Here is an 8690-nt window from a genome sequence, read left to right as displayed (position 1 = left end):
AAATTAAGGTTACAGCTCAAGAAAGGCCACGGTCACGGCAACCAAAACTGAACAAAGTGGACATTTCAGAACTGAGAAAAGTTCCAGTGGTATGCGAATTTCCTGATGTGTTCCCTGAAGAACTGCCAGGCATGCCACCAGACCGAGAGATAGAATTCAGCATCGAACTAGCACCTGGCACTGCTCCCATCTATAAGAAACCTTATAGAATGGCACCCTCAGAATTGGTGGAGTTGAAGAAGCAGATAAAGGAATTATTGGACAAAGGATTTATTTGAGCCAGCTCCTCACCATGGGGTTCGCCAGTTTTATTCGCCAAGAAAAAGGATGGGACACTGAGACTGTGTATAGACTATCGAGCCCTCAATATGGTCACCATCAAAAACAAATATCCGATGCCACGGATAAATGATTTGTTTGACTAGCTCGCACAAGCCAAGGTGTTCTCAAAAATTGATTTGAGATCGGGATATCATCAATTGAAAGTACGGACAGAGGATATCCCTAAAACAGCATTCACCTCCAGATACGGACTATATGAATTCACAGTGATGCCTTTTGGTCTAACAAACGCCCCCGCATATTTCGTCCACCTCATGAACAAAGTGTTCATGAAATTCATGGACAAATTTGTTGTGGTGTTCATCGACGATATTCTGGTATACTCGAGGACACCGGAAGAGCATGCTGAGCATCTCAGAATTGTTTTGGGAGAATTAAGGAAACACCAGTTGTACGCCAAGTTTAGCAAGTGTGAATTTTGGCTAAGGCAGGTTGGTTTCCTAGGCCATATATTGAACCAAGAAGGCGTGGCCGTAGACCCGGAAAAAGTCAAAGCCATACTTGACTGGAAGCCACCCGCCAACGTTACAGATGTGCGAAGTTTCCTGGGAATGGCCGGATATTACAGAAGATTTATTGAAGGATTCTCCACTGTGGCAAAACCAATAACACAGTTGCTCAAGAAAGACAAGAAATTTGTATGGATGGAAGCGTGCGAGAAAAGCTTCCAAGAACTCAAGAAGAAGTTAACAACCGCACCAGTATTAACCGTGCCAGACATACACAAGAGTTTTGAAGTATATTGTGACGCGTCCCGAAAAGGCCTCGGATGTGTACTAATGCAGGATGGCAAAGTTGTCGCGTATGCCTCCAGGCAGCTGCGAAAACATGAGGAAAATTACCCAACACATGACTTGGAGCTAGCAGCAGTCATACATGCACTCAAGGAGTGGAGGCACTTTCTGTTGGGAAATCGCTGTGAAATATATACGGACCATAAGAGCCTCAAATATATTTTCACACAGCCAGAGCTAAATTTACGCCAACAACGCTGGTTGGAATTGGTCAAGGACTATGATGTCGGCATTCATTACCATCCAAGGAAAGCAAATGTAGTGGCTGATGCCCTTAGTCAAAACCCCAGCCCGGACAACGACGGTCCGCAAAACTTGAGGCCTGAGTTTCAGCAAGAGTTCTCTAGGCTCAACATGATGTTAGTCTCTGAGGGCACCGTATCAAATCTGGAGATACAACCCACCCTAGTGGAACAAATTAAGAAGGCTCAACAGGGACATCCCAGCATCGAAGGTATAAAGAAGAAAATGAACCTTGGTAAGGCTTCAGAGTTCGTCACAGACAGTGAAGGAATATTATGGTACGGAGACAGACTTTGCGTACCTAACATTGAGGAACTCAAGCAACAAATCCTAACCGAAAGCCACACCGCTTCATACTGGATCCATCCTGGAGGAACCAGAATGTACAAAGACATTCAGGAAAGATTTTGGTGGCACGGTATGAAAAGGGATATAGCCGCATTTATTGCTTGTTGCGATTCATGTCAGCGCATCAAGGCCGAGCATCAAAAGCCAGCAGGGCTACTCCAGCCAAACAGGATACCGGAGTGGAAATGGGATGAAATAGGAATGGACTTCATCGCCGGACTACCACGATCACAACGCGGAAATGACGCCATATGGGTCATCACAGACCGACTAACCAAGGTTGCTCATTTCATTCCCGTGAAGACTACCTACTCCACACAGAGGCTGGCCAAACTTTATCTCTCCCGTATAGTTTGTTTGCATGGAGTCCCAAAGACTATAATATCCGACCGAGGCACACAATTTGTCTCCAAATTTTGGGATCACCTACAACAAGCTCTGGGCACGCAGCTAGCTTTCAGTACAGCGTACCACCCTCAGACTGATGGACAAACGGAACGTGTAAACCAAATCCTAGAGGATATGCTGAGGGCCTGTGTGCTCACCTATGGATCCAGTTGGGAAGAAACTTTGCCGTATGCCGAGTTTGCTTACAACAACAGTTACCAAGCCAGCTTGCAAATGGCACCCTTTGAAGCATTGTACGGACGGAGGTGTCGTACCCCGCTAAATTGGTCGGAAACAGGTGACAGCCGTATCTTCGGCCCAGACATGCTTAAAGAGGCCGAGGAGAAAGTTAAGCAGATCAGGGACAGATTCAAGACAGCGCAGAGCCGACAAAAGAGCTACTACGATCAAAAACACCGTGAAGTCAGCTTTGAACCCGGTGATTCCGTATACCTACGAGTGTCTCCTATGAGGGGCATGCAACGGTTCAAAATTAAGGGGAAGCTAGCCCCGAGATTTATTGGACCATTCCGTATAGTCGCACGAAGAGGCACAGTAGCCTACAAACCAGACCTACCCAAGGAGCTGTCAGACGTCCATGACGTGTTCCACGTCTCTCAACTGAGAAAATGTGTAAGTAACCCGGAGAAGCATGTACCTCATGAAAACATTGATGTGCAACCAGACATCACCTACAGGGAGAGGCCAGTAAGGATTTTGGAAGAGTCTGAAAGGAGGACCCGTCAGAAAACAACAAAAAATTTCAGGGTTCAGTGGAGCAACCACACTGAGGATGAAGCTACACGGGAAAGGGAAGATTTCCTTCAGGCAGAATACCCATACCTATTTGAGGATCAGCTGAAATCTCGAGGACGAGATTTTTCCTAAGGGGGTAGGTGTTGTGACACCCAAAATTTTATTTGGCTTTTTCAAAACTTTTTCTTGTTTTGAGGGAAGTGATTTGAAATTTTCTTCTAAAAGAACTTTCCCTCTCAACATATTTTCTTTTGTGACTAGTACTTCATTTTTGGTTTCACTCAAAACTTGATTTTGGTCTTGAGGGTTTTCCTCTTTATTTTGGACTCAAACCAAAATGTTTTTCTCTTGGAAAAATGCCTTTTGAAAATTTCTTTGAAAAAGGCCCTAGAGCTTTTGGAAAGATCCTTTGCCACTTTCAAAAATTCCTCTTGCCATGGCCCAAGGGTAAATTCCCTCCCTTAAACCTCTCCTCACCTTTGGATCATGACTTACTTCAAATCCAGCAAGTTGAACCTCCCCATATGATTATTTTTCCATTTAAATCTTATCAAAACAATTTCTGTCTCCTATTCTAGCCCTTGGAGATTTACAAAGGAGCTACCTTTTCTGTTTTGATTTTTGCCCCCAAACCTTTTTCCCTTCCTAGTCCTTTGAACCCTCAACCAAGATCCATGAAGATCCACTGGTCTTCAGTTCAAATTTTTCAAACTATACTTGCTGCAAGTTTGGACCAGATTGGTCAAATTTGGTGAGATTCATTCAAATCCTTCTCCATAAATTCTGAGAAAAATCAGGCAGCCTCTGGGTGCATTGAGAGGTCACCTCACCAAGTCCCAGCTCCAGGAAATTTTTTCTTCTTGCCAAATCATTCTGTCGAACACCTGCAGGGCATTGTCAATGTCAAGTTCAGTAAATTCAGAGTGCAGTTCAGGAGCTGCTGTCGTTTTCTTCAGAACATCTCCTCGATCTCGCCAGTAACCGCGTTGGCACCTTGCTCCCCGTCCCCTCCCCCTTGTCCCTGCACCGCACGAACGCCTGGACGCTTGCGGGCGTCGGCGACGAGCTGGAGGAGGTGCGCCGCCCCGTGACCGACGCCAGCGGCGGCTTTGCGGCCGCCAGAGAGAGGCGCGGCGCAGACGGCGCCACCCAGCGCTGCCCAAGCCACCGGAGATCGCCGCGTGGCCGCCCACTCCCTAGAACACGCTGCCACTCTCGTCGTGAACCGCTGGGCGCGGAGCGCGCTCTCTGCCGCCGTCGAGCCCGTGCGGCCACCCCACCGTGGACCAGTGCCATTACGCCAAGACCGACCAGGATTAGCGGGGGAACGGCACCAGTACACTCACTGATGCTGCCTGGCCACTCAAACCCCCTGCTCAACCACTGCCTCGCCGTAATCGCTCGCCGGAGCAACCCCATTCACGGCCACCCCCTCGATCCGCCTATAAATAGAGGCCCCGAGCTTCAACTCGAACCCACACCATCTCTGCACTCCACCTAGACCGCACCAAGCCACTGGAAGAGCCCCGAGGGAGCTTTCTTCCCCAGTTCCGGCCGCCGCGACCCGCCACGGGATCCAGCTCGATTCGCTCCCGTGCGTGCACCTCTGCCTCCCATCTCTTGCCAGTAGCTCTCTAGTGCATCCCTCTTTCTGACCCGCGCTTCAATTCGAGGTTTGCAGCACCCACCGGAGTTCTCCACCATCGCCCGAGCCACCGTCCGCTGGAGAAAGTGTCGCCGTCGACGTGGTGCTCTCCGATGGTCGAGACGACCACCCACCGATGCGGAAGGACACGCTGAAGCTCTTGGTACACTCCGATCTCCCTATCTCGCTGTGGTTCGACGCCGGCGACCACCGCAGTCTTCGGGCGCCGGCGAGCTTTTTAAACCTGACATGTGGACCCCCCTATCAGCCTCTATTCTCCTCTCCCTCGACACGTTTTCTGTTGGCGCCTTCGGGCAAATACGTCTTCCTTTTGAGCTGGCGCGTTTCTTTCCGAAGCGTTTTCTGTTTTCTCAGTTAAACCCCTGGAACTTTTCTGTTTCATTACAGATGAGTCCCTGGACAGAAACCTTTATAACTTTTTAATAAAAAGTGATTTTTGAGTGATTCTTTTTTGCCAGTCTTGTATTTTTGTCTAGTTTTTTATAGTATTTATTTGGAAAATTTTTGGAGAAGTTTTTATGCACGCGTTGGTTTTCACGTTAGTGCCCGTTTTCGTTATGCCGTAGGTTCCGGAAGAGGTGACGGAGCCGCGAACTTCGCCGAGCTAGACTCCGACTTCTCCGAACCAGGCAAGCATGTTTGAACCTTTGATATGATAGGTGTTTTTGCATGTTTGCGTGAGAGGTTGTGTGTGGCATATGAGTATCAGTGAGTACCTCGTTGCTTGTGAAGCAACTACCCGCATGTTCCAAAGTTGCGATGATCTCTGGTGAGAGATGGCCTAATCATGTGGTGACATGAAGGGCAGCAAGGTGGTACTGTTGTAGCATACCAGCCTTGCGTCATCCAACAAATTCCGACGTTAACGTGGACGGAGTCACGTTATCGTTCTTCCACCTTCCGTGCTACCACATGTTTTCTACCAGAATGCGGTTTAGTAAGTTGGTAACCTCTTTCCGTGTACACACCAAACAGAGGGGCCAGGATGATGGTTCCATGGCCCTGGATTAAAGCCAGTCATCCGGTCAGGGGGCATGGGTGTTTTCGGTTGGGACCGAGAGGGGGGCACCCCTTAGAGCGCGCGTATAGAAATTTGATCCCATGCTACGCGAGGTTGTAGCCTCCCCGTCTCAAGGTTTTTCTTGAACGTTGCCGATGGTGATCCCTGGCTTCGGAATGTTGAATGGGTGTGTACTGGTTAGACGTGTTTCTTCCAAAACACCGTAAACGGAACTAGTCCCCGTGACTACTGAAATCCGTTGGCTGTGGTTAAAGTACAAACTCTGCAGAGTCAAATCCTTCCGACTCATCGTATCCATAGTCAAGTATCGTGATCAGCGTATCCATGTCTATGTCGTAACCTCGTGGTATATCCTTCGTTCCGGTAAGTAAGCTTGAGTAGTAGACTTGGCGGAACGTTACTCCTGTGGATGGACTAACCCTGTTGTTTATCTCATGTCTGATTATTCTCGTGATATGATTTAAAAATTCATGAGCTACTAAGTTACGAAAATAAGCCCTTTATGTGATGTCGCTCAGACGTCCGACTGTGGCATGTTTGTCTCTTACTTTCAATATAAGCCCTGTATGTGATGTCGCTCAGACGTCCGACTGTGGCACGCACTGCCTTCATTTTCTGTTATAAGCCCTTTATGTGGTGTCGCCCCGACGCCCGACTGTGGCATTATTATCCTTGCAGTTTCCTCTCGAGGAGTCATTCAGACCCTTGTTTGGCACCAGTATTACTATTCTTGCAGTTTCCTCTCGAGGAGTCATTCAGACCCTCGTTTGGCACCCAGTATTTACTTTGGGATTTCGGGAGGACTACCGCCCGACTTCTCTGTTATTTTCCCATGCATTATTGTCTCTATGTCTGAACGCACTTGTTATTCCATCCTTACGCTTCATGTTTACATTTGTTATATCTTATGTTCGAACTGTCTTGCGAGTACTTTCATAGTACTCACCTGGCTTGTTGATTTGGCCAGATGTTGACGAAGGCGATCTCTTGGATGAAGAATTTGATAGTGCGTCCGACGCCTAGAGGAGTCCCAGTCAGTCCTGTGCGATCCCGGATATTGGTCACTTGTATTATATACGCTTCCGCCACCCGCAATAAGTCTCCTTGAGCCTCACTCCGACGCTCGAAGAGCTGTAGTTTTCAGGAGTCATATCACCCACTTCGCGGTGATATTTCCACCATCGTTGTTATCGTGGGTTAGTAGTTATGCCACCCTATCCGCCGTTATGTTTTATCGGCATTCATGTAATAAATTGTTGAGCAGTCCCCGCTCAACCTTGTATTATATTCAGTACTCCTGGTATTTTTCTTCTGTGACCAAGATATTGTCTACCAGTGAGAAGGAATTCTTCTTTACTGGTCCGTAAAAGGGATTGGTCTCTCAATAAATATTTTATTGAAAAACTGGTCATGATAGTTCTTGAAAGCGGTGGTGTTGCCGATGGCTTGAAGAGCCGCTCCTCGAAGATGCCAGGCTCTTGGGGTAGCCGCTTGGATGCTCTCCTCGCGATGTCGTCGACTTCCTTGTTGGTGCCACGGGGCACATGTTGCAATTCCAGGCCCAAGAACTGCTTCTCCATCTTGCGCACCTCCGCGAGGTACGCCTCCATGTGCTCGTCCTTTGGCTCGTACACCTTGTTGGAGAAGTTGACGAGGAGCTGCGAATCGCCCTTGATGGTGAGGCGCTTCACCCCCAGTGCCGCCGCGGCCTTGAGGCCAGCTATAAGGCCTTCATACTCTGCTATGTTGTTGGAGACCTTCTCGCGCTGCTGGAAGCAGAGCTGCACAGCGTAGTAAAGCTTGTCCTGAGTAGGTGAGATGAGCACTACTGGAGCCCCCGCGCCCTGGCGCGTGAAGGCGCCATCGAAATACATATCCCAGCCGTCTGGCGGTTCACTCCCTGGCGAGAGGGATCTATCCTCGCCTTCTTCGAGCTGCGGGGCGTCCGTCCATTCCGCCACAAAGTCAGCGAGCGCAGCCCCCTTGATGACCTTGGTCGTGCTGAACTCCAACTAGAATGCCTGTAGCTCGATGTTCCACTCCGCGACTCTCCCGGCGGAGTTGGGCTCCTGAGCACCCTCTCCAACGGGTAGGCCGAGACGACCTTGATGGGGTGACCTTGAAAGTAGTGACGCGGATTGCGCGAGGCCACCACCAGCGCGAGCAGGAGCTTCTGAGGCATGAGGTATCGTTCCCTCGCGTCCCGCAACACCGTGCTGACAAAATACACAGGGTGCTCGACGAGGGCGGGTGCATTGGCGAGGCTCGCTGCTTCCGGAGGTTGGCACGCCCCCTGAGGCGACGAAGCCCCCAGAGCCTGGTCGCCCGTTGGGGCTTCCGCAGGCCCAGGTGCGCCGTCTTGTTGAGCCCGGTCCCTTGCTGGCGTCGCTGCAGCTCTAGCAGAGTCCTCTGGGTCTTTCGCCGCTCCGGCTGAGGAAGCGGCTTGGCGCGACGTATCCTTGGCTCGGCGCTCCTCCCGGACCGCCACCAGAGCTGCGCTGGTAAAGTAAGGGGTGGCGGCAAGGTACAGCACCAGAGGCTCGAGAGGTTGGGGCGCCACCATCACCGGAGGGCTGGTCAGGTATCTCTTGAGGTCTTGAAACGCTTGGTCGGCTTCCGGAGTCCACTTGAATGGGCGCTCACTACAAAAAAAGACACATCCGTGACATTTTGGGCCGAACGAAAATCTTTTCTATCATACTTATGACACTTTTATGATGATAATTGTGACAAAACCCGGTATCATCATAGATCTGGTGGGGTCCTACTTCCATGACAAAAAATCAAGACAGAAAATGGGTTTTTCGTCCTGGGCGGGCCGGAGACGCAGCTGCATGACATTCTTTGGGCCGTCCATGACGGAAAAAACTGTGGTAGAAGCGAGGGCGTGGAAAATATCAGGGAGTCCCCGGTTACGGTGGGTGGTCGGGGGCCGAGCGATGCGCGTTTCTCCCGTACGTACGCGCGTGTGTGCGAGGCGTTGGGCTCTAACTGAACCCGAGCGATTGCACTGCAGGCTACGCGTTATTGAACCCGAGCGATCGATCGATGGCTATTAACTGAACCCGATCGAGCGATTCCTTCGCTACTGCTGCTAACTGAAGCCGATCGATGCTGCCTCTGGATGAACAGT

The sequence above is a fragment of the Triticum aestivum genome, chromosome 2D (assembly GCF_018294505.1).
Source record: "Triticum aestivum cultivar Chinese Spring chromosome 2D, IWGSC CS RefSeq v2.1, whole genome shotgun sequence".
Classification (NCBI taxonomy): Eukaryota; Viridiplantae; Streptophyta; class Magnoliopsida; order Poales; family Poaceae; genus Triticum; species Triticum aestivum.
The sequence above is the reverse complement of the archived record's forward strand: the minus strand, read 5'-3'. Positions refer to the sequence as shown.